General features: G+C 35.9%; 1 long non-coding RNA gene across 1 annotated transcript; it reads right to left on the reverse strand.

Annotated features, from left to right (window-relative positions):
* Positions 1-627: 627 nt before the first annotated feature.
* On the reverse strand, positions 628-7,860 carry LOC133516063 (uncharacterized). The gene is made up of 2 exons (XR_009799168.1): positions 6,707-7,860; positions 628-1,427 (listed from the first exon to the last, which is right to left on the reverse strand). It is a non-coding gene; the product is annotated as an uncharacterized LOC133516063 (long non-coding RNA).
* Between the last annotated feature and the right edge of the window lie 19,864 nt (positions 7,861-27,724).

Raw genomic sequence — 27,724 nt, forward strand, 5'->3', positions numbered from 1 at the left:
AAATATCCATGCTCATCACACGAATAAATGCCCATACCAGGATTTGAACCCGGGACCATGAACTTCGTAGGCAGGGTCACTACCCACTAGGCCAAACCGGTCGTCAAATATTAATTTCTATTAAATTACTTATAGTTATGCAAATGTTTTCTTATTTCCTTTCAGTAGTCGTGAAAAGCACTACCTATGTAATGCCTCGGCCGGAAACGCTAAAGATAGACTCGTATTAATTGAGGACCTCCACTAACGTGTCAGCCCTCAAACTCACTCGTCCATCTTTAAGCGGTTTTCCGGCCTCTCCTACAATGTACTATTTTTACGTTTCATTTATTTTCTTTCATAGACTGCCGAAGTCGAAACGAAGCGAAAAACACCGCAAGCCACAATACAACTCCCCGCAAAAGTTTGTTTAGCAGCACATGGGTTATTAATCAAGTTGATAGCGGAATTGAAATTTAATCCGCAAATTCCAGTTTATCTGGCACAGCTGTCGCATCATAATCCTGAATTACGCAAGTCTCCAAGTAAATTTATTTTTAATGCAAATAAATACAGATTCGTCGCACCTGCCTGTCTTGATGTAGCGTATAATTAAAGCAGAACATGGAGCGAAATAATACAAATTACTTTGCGACTCAACTCGACTTTATTTGACGCGAGCGCTATAATTTTGGGTAAATCGCTTGACATATCGTTGTATGTTGTCGAATATTTCACTGGTTGGTAAGGGATTACCTTCATATAAGTAATATATATTCATGCAAACCGACAAAACTACAAAATATTACGAATTTGTATAAAATTGTGCTAGGATCTGGTATCGTTTTGAAATTAATAGCAAGCAGGATAATCAACTGCTAATATTTTGTTACCAATTAACATTGTAATTTAATGTATTCTATTTATTGCCTATCTTATTACCTACTATTATAAATTTGATTTTAGAATTTTAATTTACGATTACAATTTAAAAATGTTAGTGCTACGTTGAGCTAAATATCAATTTATATTAAATCTTAACAGCATTATTACTTACTTATTTTTTCACGATATATTTCATAAAAATATATATAGTGCCGTTGAGTTAAATGGATTAAGCTGACCACACTTCTAAGAAGATATTTACCCTCGACAAACAGTCCTTTGCAGACAAAAACTGGCCACAATAATGTTGTGACGGAATAATGTCCTAAATCCGCCCATTGGCATGGAACTGTTGTTTTCTCGGAAATATCTCTTCGTGATTGCAGACGAGACGAGCCCGTAATTGCTTCTTCCGCCTCTTGACATCATTATCTTTGCCATTATGCACCAAGCTAAGCCGCGACTCTCTCAACAGACACTTCCATAAAGTTATTGTATAAATAATAGCCCTGTCGTTTTATCAATGCCGAGCTTCCATTCAATCTTGTCAAAGAAATATTGTTCTGCAATAGAAATTACCAATTTCTGAATTACTCGTATCCTATAAGAGCGCTGCGATGGTATACATATAGGCATGTATGTAGGTAAACTGAAGAAACAAGTTACTTTATTATAATAGACTAATTTTCCGTTTTAAATTATTGCCTTTAAAAGGGGGGCTAACTCAAAATTGTAGTTTTTATACTGAATAAATACAAATTGTAATCAAGCACAAATACCTTCATCAAACGAGATCACATTTGCAAGCCTGCAGGGGCAGACTCTTAAGAGGAAAGTGGAGCACCCGCGCGGAATAGCTTTTTCATACAAACGTAGTCCTCATTTTTCTCTTTGGATATTAACATTATTGTAAATATTTTGAGACAGTTCATTGTATATCAACCACAGCTATATTTGATATAATTTTTGTTTTTCGAATTTTTAATTAATAAGCAATAAAAAATTGAATGAAATCTGTTTTTCAAGATTCAAAATCAAGAAAACGAAAAAAGTCGAACGTAGGGGCATAGCAATGGTTAATATACATCAAATTATGTAAAAATATTTAGCATAATGTCAATATCCAAACAGGAAAATGGGGACTACGTTTGTTGGCAGAAACGGCCGTCTTCTTTCCTCTTAAAATTTTGAAACATTACAAATTTTCCTTTATTGCAAATCATCACGCATTAGTTCACTCACTAAACGCTACGAGTAGCTGCACTTTAGTATACTATGCTCTACAGCACGCGGCGCGTAGCAGATAGAGCGCTAATTATGTTTTCAATCACGTAGGCTACACGAAGTTTAAAAATAAGTAAGCCTATTGACTTACATGGGGGTCAAATCGCAAGCTTTTAAAAAAGTCTTTTATCATTCGTTTGACCCATATGCCTGGGGGGTAATTTTTGAATTTCGATCGCTCGATTTCGTGTTTTCATTTTAATAATATCTCCACTACTAGGCATATAAATTCTACTAATAGAATGGAAAACTACTGGTAAATTCCACTGGATTCCCAATCGCCACTACTTCAAAAATATTATTCAATAATCGCCCCCCTGGCCCGCAATTCCTTGGTTAGAGACCTACAATTAGGTACTATTAAATTAAATTATGTTTAATGTATGCATATCATAATACAGATATACAATTTACAGACGAACACTTTAAAAAGAACAAACACAAATCAAACTTACAACTAACTACAACTAACTATAAAACTAAACAAGCAATAACTAGATAAACACATGCATATTAGACAACAACATGCATATTAATATATTTCTACGTCATATATTTATAAGGTCGTAAATTAATTAGTATTTTTCAGCAAATGTGACAATGATTTTATAAAGTTAGCCAACAATGATTTTATAACATTGCGTCACGGACAAAGTTTCTTATTCTCTGGCGGTCCACAAACGAAACGACGACGTATTTTACTCGAAGGAGCACTTCTTGTTACAAAGGCGCTTTTGACTTCGGTTTTCAATATAAAACTAAACAAGCAATAACTAGATAAACACATGCATATTAGACAACAACATGCATATTAATATATTTCTACGTCATATATTTATAAGGTCGTAAATTAATTAGTATTTTTCAGCAAATGTGACAATAAGTCATTTATTATAAAATAAAGTATATACAAACTACATTTAAGTTACAAGAATTATAACTATTTATAAAATAAACTAATATAACTAAACCTAACTAAAAAAAAAAAAAAAATAACTAAAATCTACCCTCCAACCCTTGGCCTCTTGGCAGAGTGCCCATCACGCAGGCAGCATTCCCGCGCTGTATCGCAATAGCGAGTCTTTGCGCGAGAAAGCTGCCCGCGCGAGGGTCTCCTGTTGCCTCCCTTAATCGCTTCCCGAGCTCCTTGTGGAGCCCTCGCGCACCTTTGCCCCACGGCCCGAGTGTCTCGACGCCAAAGGCTACGAACTCGTAGTTGGCGCCGAGACAGCTATATTTGTTGTCCTTGTGTCGTTCTCGGGCGTCTGCCGCTGCCCCGGCATGTCTGCTGGTCGCTAAAATGTAGGACGCCGCCAACGTGTCGGCACAGGTAGCGTCCCACACCAGCGCACGGCCCATCCTCCAAGGGATCAACGACATCCCGTCCGGGCGCTTGCCATCGTCCCGCACGATCTGGGGCTCCAGAGCTGCGGGGACGCCGGCGCTGACGAGAGCCCTTCTAAGGATGTCATTGAGAGCGGAGTGACGAGACAGGCGGCCGGCGCCCGAGGAGCAGGAAAGGCCGTGATGACCAAGCCGGTCCACTGAGGCCCCACAAGAAACACAGCTGTGGTCAGCGCAGATGGGGATTCCGAGACGGAGACCGACGGCTATGCGCAGAGTACTTGGGTCTATTAAAGTACCCGCGTTGGGCGAGGGATAGGCATGAAGCCAGTGACCTGATTCCACTTTTGATGCTGCCAAGAGTCTCGCGAGGTCCTTACCTGAAGATGTAGCTATAAGTGAATTTAGAGTGGCAACGGAGGTCATCGTGTCCCAAGCCCTTTGTTTTTTAGGTCTGGAAGGAAAATTTGGACTTGGTCCAGCTAGCCAAGCATTCGTGGCCCCATCCAAGCACGCAATCTCGCAGTTTGTAGCCGTAGGGGCTTTAAGGATTTTACCTGCGAGATCAGACGTGCTGTGGATGGAGGACAGGAAAGCCGGCAAAGCGACGCCAGAAATATTACGCGTTCCTAAGCCGCCGAATCTTACTGGTAGACAAGCTTGAGTCCAGGCCTGCTCGCTAAAATGAACGTTAAGAACGGATTCAATTTGTGACTTGAGGATGGAGTCTATTGTGCTAGTCAAATTCGGGAATTTCCAGATGGGGCAGCAACGCAGTAGATAAGTAAATTTTGGAACGAGCAAACAGAATTTTAAAATAAATAGGGCACAGTGACTATTAATTTTGACTAGGCGGTCCGAATGAGTTGTGAATTTTGAAATTGACTTATTGAGGAGAGGTGGGATGGCCTCGTCAAATATAGGCGATCCCAATAGATGCAGGTTGTCTTTAGAAGTGATTTTGATGTTCAATGCAATGTTGTTGAAGTTTTTAATGACTTGTGACACGGCGAGCGGGTCCATCTTCTCTGAAATGTATAACTCGGATTTATTAAAATTTAGTTCTAGACCAATATCTTTAAACTGATTTTTAATTTTGATTAGATCCGCCAAGACAGTTTGTGAATCTCCGCCTATTGTCCCATCATCAAGATACCATACGTTTAATTTTGAATTTAGATTATGTATAATCGAATTAATAGCCAAACTAAATATCGCTGGCCCAAGAGGATCACCCTGCTGACAACCTACGGCCGAAAGAATTTGATTGTTTTTGTGAATTAATTTTGAGGGAGAATGGTAACACTGGAGAAGAAAATTGTAGATTTCTGGGACATGATTTTTTATTTCGTTCAGTAGGGTGTCCCTATTCACAGAATTGAATGCGTTCTTAACATCCAATTTTAAAAGCACCTCGCACATGTCGCTGTGAACAAAGGTTCGTACGGCATGAACTGCTGCCTCGCAGCCAACTCGCAGCCTCCGCGGGTACCAAAACCGACCTGAACGGGTTCAAAAAGTGTTTGCAATTTAGAACGCGTTAGCCGAACACAGACTTTAGCAGCCAAACGTCTAAGGGTCGAGGCAACAGCGATAGGGCGCACCCCCGCATCCTTTTTCGTAAGGGCAATAAGATTGGCCCCATATATGATCGGTGTCACGTCTTGGCAAACATCTCCCAGCAGCATAAGGTTGACCAGTTTTGTAATGCTCGTGGTCAGGTGTTCACCAGCCACACCTGTACCATGACTGGTGAGGTCAACGAGATGCTGAGGAGAGATGCCGTCCAAGCCCGACGCCGACCCTCTTGGGAAGGATGCGAGGGCTGCCATTACGACTTCCTCTGTTGCGCGCAGACAGGCTGAAGCGTCTGACGGAGGGTCTACAAAAGCGGGGGTGGTAGGGCCAGGGGGGTGTTTGGCTTGCAACGCAGCCGCGGTCTCCGGTGTATCGGGCGCGAGAGTGTCACTGGAGAAAAGGAGTCGCGAGGCTCCTTTAAGATCCCCGTCGTGTAACTTCTCTTCAACCTTTCTAAATAAATTATATTTTTTGCCTTGAGATCGACATGACCTTATTGCTGTAGGCAAACTATTAGGCTCTAAGATATTATTTTTAATTTTTCTTGTAAGGGAAATAGTGTCATCACCACCATCGGACACGTGTAGAATTTTAAATGAAAATGTTAGTAATTTTTGCCATGAATCCAAGTTGTTGTTACGCACACAATTGTCTACTGCTGCGGTCAGAGCTTCAGCTACTACGGACCTAGCACCACGCGGTATGCGTTTAACTAACGGAGTTGATGCTTTAAGCTGCCCGAGAAGAGTCTCAAGTGGAATGGCAGAGTTCGATGTTGGTGTTGACAAGTTGTTGTTCCGGGGACTAGAAATAGAGGAAACAGGGCATATGCGGGCGTGATGGATGCGAGATTGGTGGATATGTAGGCCTTTTGCTGTTGTGAAACTTCTATTGCATACACAACAGTCCATTAAGGATATCGTGTAACAGGAGATATGTCTAAAAAGTATTACAATAACATGTATAACTAAATAAAATACCTTAAAAGAGAGACTTATACTAAAACAAACTATCACCCACGACCACACCAAATGTTTAACGTTGATTATGTTTGCACAGCTTTGTCTGAGGATAGCGTAATAGACTCTGGACTAGGAATATATATATGTACGTATATATAGACATATAAAAACACTGTCACTGCACGTACTCTATTATGAATTATACCATTTTTTTCGAGAAAAATTGCATTACAAATATATAAATATTTTCATTGTGATGACAACGTCAAACGTCAAGGCGACTAGGTGCGCCCCTCAAAATGATTTTATAAAGTTAGCCAACAATGATTTTATATATGATTTTATACGGACAAAGTTTCTTATTCTCTGGCGGTCCACAAACGAAACGACGACGTATTTTACTCGAAGGAGCACTTCTTGTTACAAAGGCGCTTTTGACTTCGGTTTTCAACGAAGGTGTCTTGTACTTGTATAAAAAAAAATTTACATCACTTGGATTGTCATCTCAAAACAATTTTACATTTTAATGGAAATGACAGCTGTCACCTTTTCCATGCTATTATAACAAATATAGCAATAACAAATACAGTTGCAACCTTTTGCGGATGTACTTTACATGTAATTATTATTTACTAATACCGGACTTACCGCGTAAAATTAAGCTTTAAATTTACCTTTGACGTTTTGAGGACGGCGTTGTACCCGTGGTCTTACAAAATAAACCCTTATGGTGGTTTTCTCCTTCAGCTCAAGCACGCTCCAAATTGGTAGGTTTATTGGGGCTGTCCCTATATAATTATTATTAATTAATCCCTCTTAACAATGTTAAACAAATGGTTCACACGATACAAACAATTCCTTGGATAGAAAATGACATTAACATTTTATAAATCGGCCTGGCTCCGCCTCGCCTTATGCAGGTTTCATTGTCATATAATGAGATTATATTACATAGGTCTAAAATTACCTATGCCTTATTTAACGAAATAGGTAGATAGATACCTATAAATGACCAGCTGATTCTTGACCTCAGCCAAATTAAACGAGGAAGTTAGAAGCGTTACATATAGAGTTACGAATACGACATTAGCACGTTCTACTAATGAAGGCATTAACAATTAACGGGTTTTCAGCGCCAGCATTAATCTAGCTGGAGTTAGCCTGAGTGACGTGCTGTACAGCTAAAACCACGTTTTATATTCAGACAAACTCCACAAAGCGGAACTCGCGAGACAAGGCAAACTTGTGCCAGTAATTAAGACATTTGGAACTTGCACATTGACTAGAATCCTCATGTTCCTTCCCTAATTATGAATGATGTTTACCTATTCATGTTACTTACCACATTTGTGAGAAAAATTGTTAAAAAGAGTAACTATCAACTGAAATTATACTAACAATTTCCTTTTGAATACAGGATTCGTGTCGTGTTTAAGTTCAAAGCACGTATTTTATAGTAATTAAAACAAAAAATATTACTTTACTAATCCGCGAAAAGATAACGTCCTAGTCAATCAGTGCTAGAGCTAGTGTATGTTATCTTTTCGCGGATTAGCAAAGTAATACTTTTTGTTTTAATTAGTATGAATTTCCGCAAAGTAACACCTGATCCTATTCATCATTTTACAGCTGAAGTAAAAACAGAGCCATAAATGTAGCCCCCATTATGTATACCGTTGAGTACACATTTTTTTTTTCTAAGATAGCAGCAACACCTAAAAAGGTAAATAAAATTGAAGTAAGTATATAATATATACGGGAATAAATCAATTTTGTTGGTAGATTTTTTTGTTAACAATTACCTCTTACCTATAAATACTCATTGAGTCAAAACTTCAAAAGCTTGAAAATACACTATGATGTCGCATTTTATTATTTTTATAATAAATAAATATTATAGGACATTTTTCTTCAGATTGACTAAGTATTTATATTTTTAACCTTTGCACATTTTTTTTATTTTAAAATTGCATGACTCTGTTCTCTAACTGTCACTGTAGCCTAACCTAGCCGGTTCGGTTCTTCAATTACAAAAAAATATGACTGCGTTTGAGGAGACCCACGTGTCAAATTAAAAATAATATGAATAAAATATTGGTTATTATGTTTTCTGTAAAAAATCTTATTATAATTAAAATAGTCTACGTACATTATTATTCTTTTCAATTATGGCTAAATGTGATGAAAATTATCTTAATTTGAAAAGGTTACAAGTCAGCCTTTAATAACTATTTTCCTAGAATTAATTAAATAAATACAATAGTTGTACTATATTCATAAGATGACTGCTGTAGTCTTATGATTCTAAGACAAGTTGACTTCAGCGCCACCGCGCTGCGCTTCAAATGAAGTTGATTTAAATATCACTGTCAGTCATTTACTTTGGTGTCCCAGAAGTACAGACATACATTTATTTTTAAAATATTTAATATACCTAAGGTAAGTTGTGACCAAATTCATTAAATTATTAGGTAGATATTGAATTTGCGCCCACGACAAATTAATAATATTATTTTCACTACACCAACTGGTAAAGGTTCTCTTGTTTGTTCAAAAACACATGAGAAAGTTGCATGTGGATCAAAGTAATCAGATGCAAATTTTTATTTGTTTCCTTATGTTAGCTGGAGAATTGACTTTTAAATTATGGTTTTTGTATGATATGTTATTTTTATTACGTTCAGTTGTATTGTATTTGATTTGGTTTTTTTTTGCATACTTAGTATTTTCCTCGCGTTGATGTGGTGATCATTTTTGTGTTTCACTCGATGGCAAAATTCGTTTAACCCTCGTGCCTTGAAACCCTCGCAAAGTTCAAGATTCCACATTATGACCGCGATTCCACGTTACGCTCGTGGTTAAATTTTGTAATCTTACGCTTGCTCGGGTATCAATATTAGCACACGAGCGGTTAAACAACAACTTTGCTCCTTTGTAAAACAAATAACTATTTAATTTTTCATGCTCTGAAAAAGAGTCATTGTTTTTCTAAAAATGGTACAGGTAGTGATACGTTTGTGCTTCTGCACTAGTGCATTTTAATTTGCAAGTACGATTTCTTAAATTTTTTACAATAAGTAATTTAAATTTGGTTTTAGATGGATTTATTATACAATTTTCATTCTAATATTTAACTCCCCATTCCTTAAATAACAATACAGTTACCTAAATGGTTAATTGAAAGTATCCTGAAGAAATGCTGACATAGTATATTGTTAATCAAGGGATGAAAGGCACCCATTTCTGTCGAGGTGGTTTGGCGCTCGAAGTGGCTCGAACGCAGTGTGAGGGCCAATAGTCCGAGACTGAAATGGTGCCTTTGACCCGAGTAAAACACTCTACTTTTCATTTGGAATACGAGGGAAGTAATATACATGTGCATTTAAAAAACGCGGTTATGGAATGGGGAGTTAATTATCAGAATGGAAATTGTACGACCAATACATTTAAAACCAAAATTTGAATTGCCTATCGTAAAAAAGAGAAAAAAAAACACGCTTAGAAAGTTCAGTGCTCTAAAGCAGAAACGTATTATTTTCTGCGCACTTTTTAGAACAACAACGACCCACTTTCAGAACATGAGAAATGAAAAAATAATAATTGGTAATGTTTTAAACAAACAGATGTATTTTACTTTCTCTCTCGGGTGAAAAGCATCATTTAATCCCTTGGTTGACAATCTACTATTTGCCAAGTAATATGTAAACGATTCTATAGGTACCTATGTATTCCTATATGCTCACTTTTAAAAGCATTTTCTTATAATATTTGTTGCATTAAATCGGAGTTTCCTCGTCGAGCCTTAGCGTCATAATTGCAACCATTCCAACCATTTAAAATCGTTTTAAATCGCATCAGGCTTTTGCCATTTCATGTCTTCTACACCTTTATTGTATAGAAAATAAAGTCTCATTTAAAAAATAAAAATAAGCCCGTAAAATACAAACCCAACTACAGGAAACTTTCGAAACACGGTTATTGCATTCGCTGTATGAGATCTCAACGTTTTTGCTGTTTATAAAACTTTCGAGAAGGCACTCAGTACGTATAAATGCCTCTTCCTAAAGAAATAGTTACATAATTTCAGGACAATACCATTAATATGCACTTCAAATATAATATGATGCTTGAATTGTAACTATTTCTTTTTCAGTATAAGTGGATTGAAGTTACACTTTTTAATTTATAATTTGTTTAAATACGAACATTATTATAACAGTAATAATTGGCCCCAGGAAATTATCATATCATTTAATATCCCATGCCTTTCTTAAAAATAATATTGGTTTATACCTTAAGGGCAATATTTGTCTAAAAGTCTACATAATAATCTGCTAAAAGACGTTTTCAAATAACAATAAACAACCACGCAAAGCATCTTATCCCATGCATATTCATCAAGCGGCCTATTTAAAATTATCGGAGAAAGCCTTACATCAACACATACAGCAAACTTTTTAAATACAAGCAACATTATGCCGTGGCCACATTCATTTACATTTTGAAACGTGTACTTGCTAAGAAAAACAATGAAATCACGAGAACCGACAGATATTGTGTTGATATTTTTTCCGCGGGAACATTGTGAACTTTCAACAAGGTAATTTCCCTTTAAATATTTATGTAAAACATTGATTTACAGCGTTATGGTTCAGCGACGCCGACCCCTGTCATTACACTGCGGCCTTCTTAAAGTTCAACAATTGACATTTGCTACGACACCATTACATCAGCGTTTCTAAGCTCTATCATTTTAACGATCGCGATCGCATCAAACTACTAACAGCCACTTGGATATTGATAATACCGTTCTTGTTTAAAAGACTGCTAGTCACGTCAAATAATCGGTGGAATGATAAGGGCATATGCTGCAAACATGCTTATTTACAAGAAAATAATTTCATAAAAACATTTAAAGGAAGTGGTCATAAGCACTTTTCACGTATCCATATTTTCCTACGTGCGATATATCTGATGGTTACATACTGGCATTGTTTTTCGTAGGCTGAATACAAGGAAGGCGCCCGCGGCCGGCCGGCACGGCGGGCGGAAAGGGTAGCGGGCGCGAAGGCGGCGTTCGTGATTGCTGACATTTATCTTGTGGCTGGCTAATTAGCCAGCGTACGGCAGTGACTGCGGACGCACAGAGGTCTAACCGCACTCGATGGGAGGGAAAACACACAGGGTAATAATATTAGTATCCGCACAATTACTTCGTTGTTTTACCCATCCAATATGCATTTTAAATGCGACTCTAATGATATTATATTTGATAACGTGAATCGAAAACCATTCATTAAAATAATACCATGGCCATTTTAAGACTGACATCTACTTGCATAGAACAAAAAAAACATAAAGCTAGATGCACAGTAAAGCATTATATATTCTTTATTATGTATATATATTATAGCGCTTAAAATATTAATTTCAGATTCATATTAGAGAGAGAGATACAACCAATAGCAAAGTACACTTTTTGTATTTAATTTAAAGAGCAGCTACTCTAAGTAACGCTGTGTTATGTTCAGACAGAAGTTTTTGTGGCTAAAACGAGTGCTTTAGAAAATGAAACATCGACAAATAATAACATCGATAATTCAGTCATCGATTAATAATTAAAAAATATAAATTCTACTTGCTGTAATTTACAGGGAAATTTCAAGAATGCAAATCAATTACAAATCCGACCATAATTTCTTTATTACATTTATTAAGTATTTAAGAATACAAACGTAAACTATAGAATAGTGTCAAAAAATAAGAAACCACCAATGGGTGTATCAAAGAAGATATCAAACGTGTTGTGTATTTCGCGGTAGCTATCTTTTTATACAATGTTAAAAATATCTATAACGCTTAGGTAACATCGATAATAGACATGTCGATATTTGATTTAGTCAATCACTTTATTTCGCCACAAAAACTTCTGTCTGGTTATGTTACTCGTATTGTATTAATGTTAAAAGCTTATATGATAATACTTTGCATGAAAATTTGAATTTGTTCAAGCCATGGGTAGAAGAGCCCAGTGGGCGGATGTACAGCTCGTAAATACTAGTCCATTTCGTTTTTCCGCTTCCGCTCCAGTGTTGCCATTACTCTACACTACATGTCTTACTTAAACTGTATAAGTATTCACTTAATTTGAAGTCGGTAAGGTGTTTAAATCACTGTTTGGACTAATCATAGACACAAATGGAAGCACACGTCGCTATCGGCTGCTGTATCTATTTTCATTACCAACGGATTACAAGAAACAGCTTTTGTGCTCATATTGTTTAGTTTAAAACAGAGCCAGTAGAGGATTAAAAATGTTGGTGAAAATTTCTAATTTTATTTTTTCATTTTATTAATTGCGAGAATACGTTCCGTTCCAAGAATTTGTTGTGTTTTTTGTCTCTTAGTAGGTTGCGTAATTCATGAAATTTGTGTATTTCAAGTACGTGCTTTATTTATTATTTATAATATAAGTGCATAGATATTGAAGAATTAATAATAGTTATTACAGTACATATGGGGCTACTTTATAGCACTAGTGCGAAAAGTAGCATATTACGTTACTGTGTCGAACATTTAAAAGGCCATATGTACTGTAAAACGTTGTACGATACATGTGCGAATAGGTAATTCGCAACTCGTGTCGATTTAAAACACTCCCTTCGGTCGTGTTTTAATTAATCGCCACTCGTTTCGAATTTCCTATTTTTCGCACTTGTATCGTAATGTACTATTTTGGGTCATAGATGAGATATTATGTCGTCTGTTGGCAGGATTTATAGCACCCTTTTCAAAAATTTGGGTTAAGAGTATTTAACATATACTTACAATAGTTATAAAACAAATAAGGGGGCAAAGTTGTTGTTTAACCGCTCGTCCTAATGTTGATACCGGAGCAAGAGAAAGAGTCCAAAATTAAACCACGAGCTTAACGAGTGGTTCGAGTAATGGATTCTTGAGCTTTGCGAGGGTTTCAAGGCACGAGCGTTAAACAAACTTTGCCTCCTAGACACAATATTTTCACCACACCAACGTGAGGAAAATACTAACTATGAAATACGAAAAAAAAATCAAATCAAATACAAATCAACGTAATAAATAAATTATTATTCAAAATCATCACTTAGAAGTCAATTATATTTGTTTAAGACTAAATGTGTAAATGAATGATGAACAGTAGGAAATGATGTAATTATGTCCTCATTTGACCGCGCGTCTAGTTTGGGCCCAGTACGGACAAGTACGAGCGAAATGCACGCGCGGCTGTTAATTAAATGACATCATTTTGATGTCAACGTGTCGTTCGAATTGACCTCCTTAATTAACTTATTGGCGTAAAATAGCAGAAAAAATTATTCAAAGCTTACGGAACAGCACATTTAAAAAGTTTAGAACTTTATATTTCCAAAGATTGCTACATGCAATTATTTTCTTGGGATAAATAAAATGTTTTCGTCAATCAAAATCAGCTATTTCAACCATTTCTACATCTTGAACAAAGTTCTAATAACAAAACAAACATATTGTAATTTATTAAATGCTGATAATATTTGATCATGTGTTCCCATCATCATATGGACCCATTACTGCACCGTTTATGACACCGTTCGAAATGCTAAACTCTAAAAATGTATAATAGATCGTGGCCGTAGAACCCGGTCTTTTTATAGCTGTCGTTGCCACGTCGGGTTCTGAAAGTCGTTTGCCTTGTTCCTGGTTTAGACTTCACGTGATTGTAAAGGGTAATGCCTCACGCTAAGACAACACCTCGCTTATGGCTCCGTTACCTCGGGGATTAACGCAAACAATACCTATAGCCTAGATAGCTAACATACAATCTTATTCTGAGATGCAATCAATAACGGTGGTGTCATCCTTGAAAAGTTGGATCTATTTTGTTTTTTAATTTCTACTAAGCTACGGATGGCCTACCACTGGCTGGTACCTATAACGGGTGTTCCCTGTAATAACAGGAGCAATATATTAAACTGTAGGCTGTACTCCTCAAACAGACCAATAATTGTTCAGCAACTTTTAAAAAGAACTGATGTGTTGATTTTTATTACATTTTAAAGTTTATTATAAGCCGCAATGTATTGTATATTTTGTTATGTTTAAAGCATGACAAGCAACGTCAAACACACTGATGACAGCGTACGTTGAAAACAATATTTAATTTGACCACTTTGACCTAGTGGGTAGTGACCCTGCCTACGAAGCTGATGGTCCCGGGTTCAAATCCTGGTAAGGGCATTTATTTGTGTGATGAGCATGGATATTTGTTCCTGAGTCATGGGTGTTTTCTATGTATTTAAGTATTTATATATTATATATATCGTTGTCTAAGTACCCTCAACACAAGCCTTATTGAGCTTACTGTGGGACTTTAGTCAATTTGTGTAATAATGTCCTATAATATTATTATTTTTTTATTTTTTTATTTTTTATTTAATTTGTATGAAAAACAGGTTTTATAATTTTTAATAGTTGATTATCAAAAGTTATATCGTTTGAGGAGTACAAAATATGGTTTAATTATTTGCTCGTTTTATAAGAAACACTCGGTGTAAAACTGTCGTCGTTACATATTGCACAAGGGAATATAATACTCTTACTCTGTATATTATTCAGCTTCAGCGATCTAAATGGATTGGACGAAAATAGGGTGTGTTCTAAAGAACCGCGATGTCGATTTGGAACATAAGAAACATTACCTATTTACAGAAAGTTTTAATTTAAAGTATGTATTTTACGGACGTACCTGGTTACGCACTAAATAACTTTTTTACAGTTTACAGACTTAAAATATTGTAACTTTTAGAAACAGTTCCGGGTGTCTGATTGAGCAGAAATTTGGCATTCTTCCGTATTTCCGATGACAATGCAATAATATTAGCCTATTAGCATATGTTAGCACAAGGAGTTGATCAGTACCCCTAGTGTAACTAAATTCGATTTTGAAACGTGACGTACGCGTTTGCGTTTAGTCTCATTTTGTATGGGTTTTTGAACAGCGCGCCAAGCGGGACGTTTTGGAAAGTCAAAAATCTCATACAAAATGACACTTAACGCAAACGCGTTCGTCACGTTATGATGTCGATCAAAGTTACACTAGGGGTACTGATAATGCAGTCGGAAGGTAGCCAAAGGAACTTTTCGATGGAAAATCGTTAACATATTGTGTTTAGGCTCATTTGACAGATCTTGAGTATTTGATAGCCATTCAAAGGAGAGAGAGAACGGTCAGCAATGAAAATGTGTATCAAAAAATATTTTTGACGGTAACTTGTATCTCAATCAATTCAATTGGGATTGCAACTCAGTACAGGAAAAAGGGATAAGGTGAAAGGGATCAGGGCAGTTTAAAGACATAATGCAAACCAAGTCTGGGGCAGAAGCTACTTATACTATAAATTCTAGATCGTTTTCACATTGTCCGATCCGATATCGGATGTAGGACCGATATTTTTATTTATTAAACTTTATTGCATTGCACAAAAAAAATAGATGTATGTTAAGTGCAGGCTTTATACTTGAGAATAATTAACCGATATCACTACCTGCTATTTACAGATTAAATACTATTTTTTTTAGCTTAAATTATTGTTTAAAAATGACGAAGCCTGTTGCGGGTATCATGATTGGTTTGTTTGGGACGAAGCATGTTGCTGATTTCTGATTTGCATCTGTGGCCACCTGACGAAGCCTGCGTTGCGGATAATTTACATACTAATTGGGTTATTTTAAAGTTGTGGTAAATACTAATTAATATATTATAATAAAATCATAAACTTAAACATATACTTTTTATGATATACTTCCTACATAAACATCTACATATATACATTATACATGTACCTGTGAAACATTACTTACATCTCTCAGATAAATGCTTGCGCAGCATGCGCTTGAAAGTGAATTTAATTTGAGCTTTTCTGATATTGAGTGGAAGGCCGTTCCACGGGTCGCCTGAACAGTATAGGAGTGGGTCAGGAAACCGGTGCAATGAGGGGGAATGGAAACCTTAAAGCTACGGGAGGTACGAACACCATCAGGGCGAGCAGTAAATTTAAATTTGGAATTAATATATTCGGGTGTATGGGGATCAGAGTAAAGAGTAAAGTGTACTTAACAGTCTCAAAGATCTACGCTCACTTATAGGAAGCCAATTAAGTTGCTTACGAAAAGAGTTAAGTTGCTTAAGAAAATTTGAAGAGTTCCCTCGATTCCTCATATAGACCGCGGGCCAGGAGCATATTTCGTCAGTCATCGCCTCCCGGTTGATACTTTGTCAGATGATAGTTTAAATGCTGTTTTAAACTAAAAAAACCGGCAGCCGGTTCTATCGCGGTGGAATGGCCGTCAGTTGTAAAATGAACATGTAAAAAATATACGCCTTACCACTTTATGTGAGGAAAAGTATGCGTAATGTGTAAATTGCGTAATCCGTTGATGGCTTTTCAGGCGTTTACACATGATGAAATACTACATACAAAGTTTCATCATTTTTATTGCTATCATAAATATAGCGCTTATTTTTTACGTGTTCATGTGACCAGCTGATGTTCTTACCACCGCGATATAACCGGCTGTCGATTTTTTTAATTAACAACAGCATCTGAACAACAAAGACAAAAGACAAAGTATCAAACGGGAGGCGATGACAATTTAGTTTTTTGTTTTACTTGTTTCGGTGGCTGCCATTCCTCAACCCACCAACGAAGCGGAAGTTAACGTCCACGAGGGTTCATCATACCTAGCCCTTAACCTCCACACGAGTTTTCAGCCGGAAGGCAATTGGCCAGGGAAATTGTTCCTGGCTCGCGGTCTAATAGATCCCATCATCAAAACTGAGTTTTGACAAAACGGGACCAATCGGTATATAGATACTTAAATGTAATAAAAAAATCGGTTCAGACATTTATGAAGACGAATTTATGAAGTAACAAAGATTTAAAAAAAAAAGTAACTGAGAACCTCCTCCTTTTGAAATCCTGAAAACGGTTAAAAATAGAGTTTTGCTTCAAACAGTATTTTATCTTTAAAAAGTATTTAGAAGATACTTATCTTGTATCTAGTATTTCAAATACCATTTCCAGATAACTCTCATTTCTCTAAAATATCAGATACGAGAGTTATCTTGTATACTTGACTACCTAGGTAGTCAATTTGTATTTTAGATACTTTTTACAGAGTATCTTTATGTTTACAAGTTACTTTACAGCGAACGCCAAAATAATGGATTTTCTGGAGCTCTGGAGAACACAACAAATTGCATACGTATCCAGAATTAATGTACAAATTAATTCTTCTGTGCAATTATTATTAACGGCAGGAAAATATCATTTTAGTTTCAGCAGTAGAATGAGCGAAATAATTGGCATGGTGCATTGCACACTTGTAAGGTAATCGGGTCCTCAACGCCATCTATATGTACGCTAATTAGTAATTACAGCTTATTCTTCTTTATTGACTCAACCAATCCATTCAATCACGGTCGCATTAGGTGCGTCTGTGCGGTTTAAATACAGCTCTTGATTCCGGCATTATATATCAACGACCAACTACATTATGTATATGTAATTTCTAATTAAAGCTGATTAGTAGTCGCTGTTAGTGTTGGTATAATCTCGAGTCTTTGGAGAGCCAGTTATATTTGTAAAAGACTCGAGTCTATTTTATCAAAATAATAGAGTTCGCTTGTATAGCAGGGAACCAGTTGAAGTTTACATAATATAACCACAACGAAGTCCAACGTATTGATAAAATTAAATAAGGAAATTAAATTAGGTAATACATTCCTATTGCAATCTATTACTTCTGACGACGAACTACGAACTGAATGACGACCGGTTTGGCCTAGTGGGTAGTGACCCTACATATGAAGCCGATGGTTCTGGGTTCGAATCCCGGTAAGGGCATTTATTTGTGTGATGAGCACAGATATTTGTTCCTGAGTCATGGATGTTTTCTCTTTCTATATCGTTGTCTTAGTACCCACAACACAAGCCTCACATCCTTAGTGAAGCCACTTCAGGGGCGACATTATGTCGCACTCGTTCGAACGGCCCTCGTAGTACTCAAGGTCGAGTCGGTTTGTGTACATCTCCCGGTTGTAAATTAAAAAATACAGGAATGATGGCTGTTTGTGCGTTGAATGGGTGTCACGATTCTACACTAAATAAAAACAAATCACCTGATATTACATTCCACGCGTAAGCATCGAGTTTAATATGATATTTTTACGTAATTGTGAATACTAAAATCCAAACCTTCGTCAGCCGCCATTGCTTATAAATGTTGCCATTTAAATGAATCATTTTTCCTCCACATGAGGCATGACGTTGGCATTCTAAAATAAGTACGCTTACTTTTAGTTCCTTGTATTATTAAAGAAAATTATATTTTTCGTTATTTTATTTCAAAATATGTTTTTTTTTAATAATATTTCAGTTTAATTTTTATTTCATGTAATGATCGATTTAGAAATCCTATAGTGTCGGATTTCTAAATCGATCATTACATGCATTACATTACGCCAATACTGAACAGAGTCAGCTTGTGAGGTACCTCATTGTTTGTACACTTGTAAAATGTATTCAAATATAGTATTTTTTTCATATTTGTAAAATAAAAATAAAATAGTAAAAGCTTATTTATTTAAACCTTATCGCCAAAAAACAGGCGTGGCTCTCCCAGCGATTTCGTCGCGTTGCTATTTTTTTGTATGCCAATAGGCACGACATAGTGATACCAAAATATTTATGTAACATCTTGTAATCTACCTATATTGTACAACTAAAATCTTTGAATCTTACAAGTACATGCGGTCCACGTCCGGACCAATTTTGGTGTCTAGCAGTAGTTGCCGCGCACCGCTATAGGACGGGTAATTATTGATACATTTTTATTAGGGTTCCGTACCCAAAGGGTAAAACGGGACCCTATTATTAAGACTCCGCTGTCCGTCCGTCCGTCCGTCCGTCTGTATCTCATGAACCGTGATAGCTAGACAGTTGAAATTTTCACAGATGATGTATTACTGTTGCTGCTATAACAACAAATACTAAAAAGTACGAAACCCTCGGTGGCCAAATCCGATTAGCACTTGGTTTTATAGACTAATTTGATAGATTTCGTATTAAGTAAATGACCTATGTATTTGACATTTCCTGCAGTAATGCGGTCGACCGCAGCGATATTGCAATCACACTCAATTTTTGAGGGTTCAAGGTAATAATGGAACCCTAAAAAGCTTTTTATTACAAAATTAAAAATCTACACACTTCCAAATTATTGATAACCAAGTATAAGAATGTTGTTAAAATACCCCTACTCTGACGGGAATAACTAAATACTGGCAACCCGTTTTTGTATACTTGTGTGCGTTTCTGAGCGTAAGACACGAGCGTCGCACGCACACGTCGATCGTGTTTCGGCTTCACTTTTGGCTGAGTAGCCGCATGGCGACTATCGGTCTTGGTGTATTATGTCTGTGGTCCCTATAATATTTACATTTATTTATTGATTTACTTCTGTAAATACACTTCTATAGGCATGTCTAAGGATGCAGGGTAGATGCGTTAGATTTCGCATTAGAGCATTACCAACTTTGAAATGCGAGAATAAAATCTTAAAGTACATTTACTTAAATGTATTGTATTTGTGTGTATTATTCATATTGTCTATTTTAGGTTAATATTATTTGACTATAAATAATATTTACAGTTCTTTTATAGAACATATAATTTGCAAAAGTAGTGAAATTTTAGTTTCCGTCCACCTATGAGCTAGTTTTCGTCCACTGCATTATTAAGTCGATTAAATATTTCGTTTTTAATTCTTATGTTAAGTATATATAAATCATGTTTAGTTGGTTTTATAGCTTCTGCCAGCAACTTTGACCGCGTTAATGATTATTTTCGTGATAAACCTAACCTACGTCCTTCCTTGGGACTCAAGCAATTTTCAAACCAAATTCAACAATCCTGAATTGAAATCGGTCCAGAATCAACGGTAGGTACAAAATACATTGACATATATTTAAGGACGGGCCTTACGGGTCACAACGCGATTAGTTAATGAGTTCGCATCACGCGAGCGATTGGTCGCAACTAGTTGCGTTAGATTGCACGATTGACTCGAATTCGTGAGTGACACCACTGAACTAGCACCATTTTTAGTATCCATAAAACCAGGAGGTCTACCGCGAAAATCGAAGTTCGTCAATTGCGGGCTTTTTCTCTCCTTTTTCCTTCTTCCTCGCTTTGTCCCGGCATTTTGCCACGGCTCATAGGAGCCTGGGGTCCGCTTGACAAGTCCAAAATTGTGCGGTATGATAGGTTTATACTCAAATTATACGCAATTCTTTGTAGCAACTCCGTCAAGTGGACGGTAGCAAGCACACTAACCGTACCCAGATACAATTTTACAATTTTTGAGATGCCTCGCCTCCTAATCAATTTTCCAGATGACTGCGAACCACTTGAAAAAAACACCACACTGTATTTAAGGTCTGATTATACAGTGCGACATGAAAGAGTAGAAATTAAATAAAATGGAATTGGCTCTACTCGCTTGTATGATTTTTTTGTCACATATGCTACACTTGGCGGATGCCCCATTTTAATAAAAGGAGCTTAATTAGTGTCTTCTATGGAAATCGAATGGTCTCGCACTGGTTCTGATTGAATTTCGATGCTTATATTGTTTTAAACGCTCAACATGACTAGGCCTATATAAGACGCTTTAGGAAAGATCGCCTAAGGAATTAGAAACAATCACAAAGTTATGCACACCTTAGTGCGGCTTCTTAGCCTCAACTGTGGTCCCATCCGGCAGAAAGAACAAAACTGGGCATGCGTATAGCTTTTATGTTTATAAGAATAAAGTACCTGGGCAACCGAGCTTTGCTCGGTTATAACTATTTATTGTTATATGGTGGTGTATAGGTGGTAATCTTAACTACATTTTTTTACTAAATTAAAATTGTCTAAAACAATAAAAATTAAGAAAAAAAATATATAAAATTGAACATATAAAAAAAAAACAAAAGTTAGTCACCGGGCGAGATTCGAACCCGTAACACTCGTTTAGCAGTCCGCATCTTAACCCGCTGGACCAGACGGACAGTGGCCGGCAACACGAAATTAGCGACCATATTCTGCGTCGAAAGAAAAACGCATGAAAACTCGAAAACACGCGTTTTCCCAAACATAAGACTAATCTAGATCGATTGTTTACCCCCAAAAACCCCCATATACCAAATTTCAGCAAAATCGTTAGAGCCGTTTCCGAGATCCCGGAAATATATATATATATACAAGAATTGCTCGTTTAAAGATATAAGGTATAAGATACAAGTAGAAACACGCCGAGAAGTTATTGTTTTCCTCCCTCCTTTTAGTTTTTTATAAATTTTCATGAAAACTGTGAAAGCTACAATAAAAATGTGTAGGAGAAGTATATTTTCCATTAAATTCTCTACAATATTATCTTTGAAAATATATTGTTAAGACTTATAGTTTTCAAATTATGCTCAATTTTTCCTTATAATATTTGCGTCCGACAGCTAGTGTGGCAAGTAAGTATGCACTTTTGTCCCAGAAGATATCGCTTGGCACGATTGTTCCTTAGGTCAAACAAAGTAGCCACGAGATCGTGCGTGACTTCCCCAAAAAGAGGGGGAGGTTCCCCAGTTCCAATCTATGCTATATTTATTCCTGCTTTTAGCAGCTAGCATATCATTTTCGTATAATTTAGGGACGAATAATTCATTTTTGAAATAATTTTTATACCTTTTCATACAAAAAAAAACTTATTTGTGCACAAATAATGAAAATGTATGTAACTTTTTGTGACAGTTTTGGCATTCACAATCACAGTGTGACAATTTGTACTAAATAAAAAAATTGACAATTTAGCCCATTTATTGGGTACTTTTTGAAGAATATTAAGTACTCATACATTTTGTTGTAAAAAATTATAATTTGTAGCGCTTGGTGGTGACGATTTTCATATAACTCAAATATTGATAATGTTAAAAACACTAAATTTGGCATAAAGTATGAATGCAATGTTTTAATGGATTTAATGGATCCATGAGTTTTTGCCCTTTTTGGCACAAAATTTGTCGTTTATTTTTAAACAAGCTTTCAAAATCTCAAATATTATAAGGAGAAACTAAGCATAATTTAAAAACTATAAGTCCTAACAATATACTTTCAAAGAAAATATTGTAGAGAAGTTTATGGAGAATATACCTACTTCTTTTAGACATTTTTACTGTAGCTTTCCCAGTTTTCATAAAAATTTATAAAAACTAAAAGTGGGGATATAAACGTAGGGGAAAAGGAGGGAAACAAGAACTTCTCGTCATGTTTCTACTTCTATTAATTCATATAAACCTAAAAGCTATATGCATGCCAAGTTTCGTGCTTTCTGCTTAGATGATTGCTAGATGTTTAAGTACTTACCTTTTAAAAATTTCAAGATTTCTTCTCTTTTGATGTTCAAATTGGCCAAACTATTTTTTTATACTACGTCAGTGGCAAACAAGCATACGGTCCGCCTGATGGTAAGCAGTCTCCGCAGCCTATGTACGCATGCAACTCCAGACGAGTTACATGCGCGTTGCCGACCCTAAACCGTTGTCAACCTTACTCACCGGCATGAACACAACACTATGAGTAGGGTCTAGTGTTATTTTGCTGTTGTTTTCTGTAAGGTGGAGGTACTTCCCTAGTTGGGTTCTGCTCTAGATCTGGAATAACAACCACTGGCTGTGCCCTACCACACAAAGCGAGATGACATTCACAATGCCCATACCTCTCTTCCTCTCTCTTCTCTTAATTCATGTCTTTTAATGTTTTAGAGATCTATTTTCTGACCTATGGTTCAAAAATTAAAAGGTAAAACACCTTGGAGCGATTATTTCCCAAAACATTCACTTTATCTAAAAACAGATTTTATTTAAAAAAATATGAAAGCAAAGCTTAACAAAAACTTTCAGTGAAAATTATAGCGATCTTAGTGAAAAGCCCGTTCAAGGCTGCCTATTGTGACGGACGGGTAACTAACGGACATGTTCTTGGCCAGTTTTTATTTAAGTATTTATGTAGGTTATATTTTATACTCGTAGTGACGCAAGTCATACAATGCTAGGTAAAGAAGACCTCTTTCATTTACTCCACGGTAGGTATTAAACAGTCCCCCGCATACCTTTTTATTACAAATGAGAGGTCTGCCGCGATAATGTTATATACTCGTAACTGTCTTTACCTATTTAAAAAAATGCATAATCTTACAATGCCAGAAATTATATTTTGGATTTTTTGTTATTATAATACATTATTTAGGTAAAGTTAGTCCCCGACTATTTGCTAGCGACAAGATTGCCTTTAGGGGTAACTACATCTACCCTGGATACAACGACAGTAAATATGTAGAGTGTTAGAGGCCCTTCTACCATGATCTATTATTAAGGGCTCACTTGACCTCAGGTACGTGTACGTAATGCAATGAATAATGTAGGTGTAAGCCTGGGTCTCCTATGGCGTTAAACGGAGACCATCAATCTCAAAATAGGCAGATATGTAATAAATAATAATGTTTGGAGGTAATTTCATCTATTTGAAACAAGAACACAGAAACATAAGTAGATAGGTGGTAGGTATACATATAACGAAGCGACTTTGTCGGAGCTTCCAAGTGCTGTGGAATTGGTTAAAGAATTATTCAAATTGTTTCAGATCGGAGTGCAGTGATTCCTGCCGGAGCTCATTCCTGAGTTAAACTTGCGCGGTAACATGCAAAGTTAACCGAGCTAATGTTCCGCCTTGGCGTGGTTACCATATTGTAAGCGTGCCATATACCGCACACATGGAATAAAAAGTAAGTGAAGGTATTTATATTTAATTTAAAAATACCTATTTTTGATATTTTTTTTCCTTTTTCCACTGGGGGCTAAGTTTTAGTGTAAAACCGGCTTAGTGAACCACGCACGAAGTATGTATTCTTTAACCGTTATTTTCATGTTTTTAATTTTATGTATGATATCTATTAGTGACTTTTTGATTGATTATTTTCGGAAGATACAAAGTGGCACACGTTAATAATAGTCTTTATAATTCAAAAGACTTTTTAGTCTTAGTTTAGCAGGTAGGTAATTTAGGATTCATTTTCATTTCGCGAGTAGGCCATAAAGTCATGATAAAATTATTATTTTTTTGTATGTTTAAATAAATAAAAAAATAATCGATACGTTCCCTTAAACAGGATATTTCAGATTTTTAGAAGCAATTTTTATATATTTGGATTTTGTGCATAATATGTTACAATTATTTTAAGTGCATTTGTACACAGCTGAGGCTGAGGCTGGGGCTGAGAGTAGAGAGGTGTCACTGGACTTTCAATATATAGCCAACTAGCCACTTATGTTTCCACATCTAACCTCGAAAACGCAACTCTGGCGACTCCACTCTGGACGGCCGGCCAAGGCAAGCCAGAGGCAGAGAATCCTGTATAACCCACCCACCTTTGGGTGACAAAACTCCCCAAAGGCGCTTGGGAGTAGCGACTCCCTAACAGCTCGCCACAAGCTGCCCTGCATTAAATATTAATTATTATTAATTAATTATTCCACCATACATAGAGTAAGCGATTTCAGGCAGCATATGGTGCTACTTTTCCGCACTAGCGCGTAAATTAGCACATTATGTAACTATGTCGAAAATTTAAAGGGTCATATGTACTGTAAAACGTTATACGATACATGTGCGAATAGGTAATTTAAAACTCGAGTCGATTTAAAACACTCCCTTCGGTCGTGTTTTATTTTTCGCACTTGTATCGTAAATAAATATTTTTACTTAGCAACTTGACTCATGTAAACCATACTTTAAAAAGTTACGAATATTTACTTTACCGTGTTTATATATTTTTGAAATTGTAGTTTTTGTTAAAGGCAATTCACAGTTATACCAACAGTTTAAGAGTATACGTCTTAGAAACAAAATAAATTCGTTGCCTTCCAAAAAAGCGTTGTTTAGGAAAAGTTAATAAATACAGATGACATGATTAGTTTTAAAAGTAAATTATTTAAAGTTTTAGTTGACAAAGCATATTATAGTATAAGTGAATTTTTGTTAGATGATTATTAATGGTAACTGTGCACAGCATGCAGTCAAGTCCATGAATGAAAAATTGTACGCCTTACGGCACAACATAGTGATACGATGATGATGTATATGGGACCTGTACTGATGTATACATACCTATGTTGGACAAATAAATGCTTTTGACTTTAGACTTTTACTTTATTACGACTACAACCCTTAGCGGCGGCGCCGACGTTGTGGAGCTTTGACCATTAATTCCCGAATCATAATCGATTATGTGACAGTGTCAATATAGTTTTTTTGTTACAGTAATTCTTCGCGTCATTATTTGCTTCAACAAATTGAAACTGGTATGTACACGTTTGAAAACATCGATACGTAAAAAGTGCCAAAATATGTATACACTACCTTAATGTATGGGCAATAAAGTCGTATATACATATTTTTGGCACTTTTTTCGTACCGATATTTTCAGACGTGACCGTACCTACTTTGTATATACTTTTTTGTTTTTCACTAAATAAGACTTGAAAAAACAGTACATTTTTGAAGAGCTTAAAAAGAGACCGGTACGGTAGGAAATCTCCCTCAAAGAAACGGATCCATTCTGTTGCACTTTCGTCCAAGTCAAAGTGCTTTTCACGTCTCCTGTGAGGAAACCTATTAACTACATTTTTCAATCGTTTAACGGGAAACGACAATTTAATATTCAATAAATATATTCATACCTGCTTTTACGTTTAGGGGGAGGAAGGGGGTCAATAAAATGTGACATGTTGTGACAAGGGGGAGGGGGGGTCACAAACTTTGTGACGTCACTTTAACTTCATCAGTAACCCAGTTTTTTTTTGTTCGCTGTGCACTTAAATAACGAGTTTTTGGAACAATATTCATTTTTATTCGTTTAATTTTCTTTCCTAATCGGTTTTGTGTTATATAATTCTCTTTTATCAAAAATAATTTTATAATATATTAATAATACCTAATCCGATTTCGTTGAAAACAAAATTGCTAAAACGTGACGTCACACCAGGGGGTAGGGGTTTGCCAAATGTGACCAAGTGTGACAAGGGGGGGAGAGGGGTCAAAAAACCTCGCAATTCGTGTGATGTAATTAATGGATGAACCCTTAAACTCAAAACAGCCAGCCAAACATTTAACACTATTTTTACAAGAATTATTCATTTTTAGAACTAATTTCGTAATTGTATTAACTCAGCAATTTACAACAATTGTCGCAACATCCTGCTTATTTGTATATTTTTAATCATACCTGAAAACGCCTCACTCGATGAGTTTTAGACCTGCATATAAACAACCTTTCTTATTTTTAAAAGGTATACCATAATAGTATTTTATACAATCGTGATATAATAGAGAGCTTTTCAGTGGAGTACTGATGAGTTGCCTAAGTGAGGTACGAGATTGAAAAGCTAGATTATATCACTATTGTATACAATACTTTTTCTACGAGTCATCAAAAATATTTTTTTTACTATAAAACCTCAATAAGTAATTAAAATTGGTAAGTACGCAATTATAGTTTGGGTTTGGTATCCGAAATCTTAATTCAACCATTACAGTCCACGAGTAGAAAAATTACCTAATGAACTTGGTGCGCTGAGATTGGTTGAGTGTCAATCATTTAGTGAGTGGAAATAAGTAGGTATATTATTTATATATTCTCACGATTCTTCATAGAACGGCATATTTTTTTTATTTTCTCGTAATTTGGCAGTAGGTACGTTGTCCCGTAATTTTATGACTTAATGGCATTTAATGATAAAAATATCTATTCGAACAATATTTATTTTTCACAGTGATGAACACTTGTGTTTATTAATATTTATTATTGTTTTAAGGGTATTTCATTGGGAAAGTCATAATTTGTTTGTTGTACATATAGTATATGTTTTTAAATCCACATTTTGTTAGGTATCGTTTTAAGGGTAACTCATAAAGAAAATCAAAGTTTGTATATGTAGGTTAATGTACCGTAAAATGCTGCAACTTTGCCATTTAAGCTCAATTTTGCCTATTTCATTTCAATTACGATCTCTCGAATTTGCTTAGTTTTTTCTTGTTTTTTACCATTTGGTAGTAATTTTCATTATTCTGGCAACACATATTTCATTTTTTTACAATGGTAACTCCATTGTTGCTCCGCCAGTTATGTATCATAAGTCGGCGTGAGTGGCAGCATTTTTTTAGTGTCTCGCAACTTTTGAATTTTTATCTACGACAAAGGTGTTTTTTGAGAAGTGGTAACGTCCCAGGGTAAGTAAAGACTGTCTATTTCCCGTAAGTTTAATATTTTCAAGAAAAGGACATGTTTTCAGCATAATAACGTACTAGGCAATATTGGGCAGTGTTTTGGAAACTTGAATGACACAATTTTGCCTGGGTCTAGGGCTGTCACTAGCTGAATTTTATAAATGTACAGAAAAGAGTAAAAATAAGCTTGCCTAAACTGCTTAAATGAGTTTATTTATTACAAGCTTTTTATTAACTTGCAATGTTTGTTTAAGTCAAATCTTGCAAGTCGATTTTCACCGACTTTCAGTGTGGGTACCT

This window comes from Cydia pomonella, chromosome 3 (assembly GCF_033807575.1).
Source record: "Cydia pomonella isolate Wapato2018A chromosome 3, ilCydPomo1, whole genome shotgun sequence".
Taxonomy (NCBI): domain Eukaryota; kingdom Metazoa; phylum Arthropoda; class Insecta; order Lepidoptera; family Tortricidae; genus Cydia; species Cydia pomonella.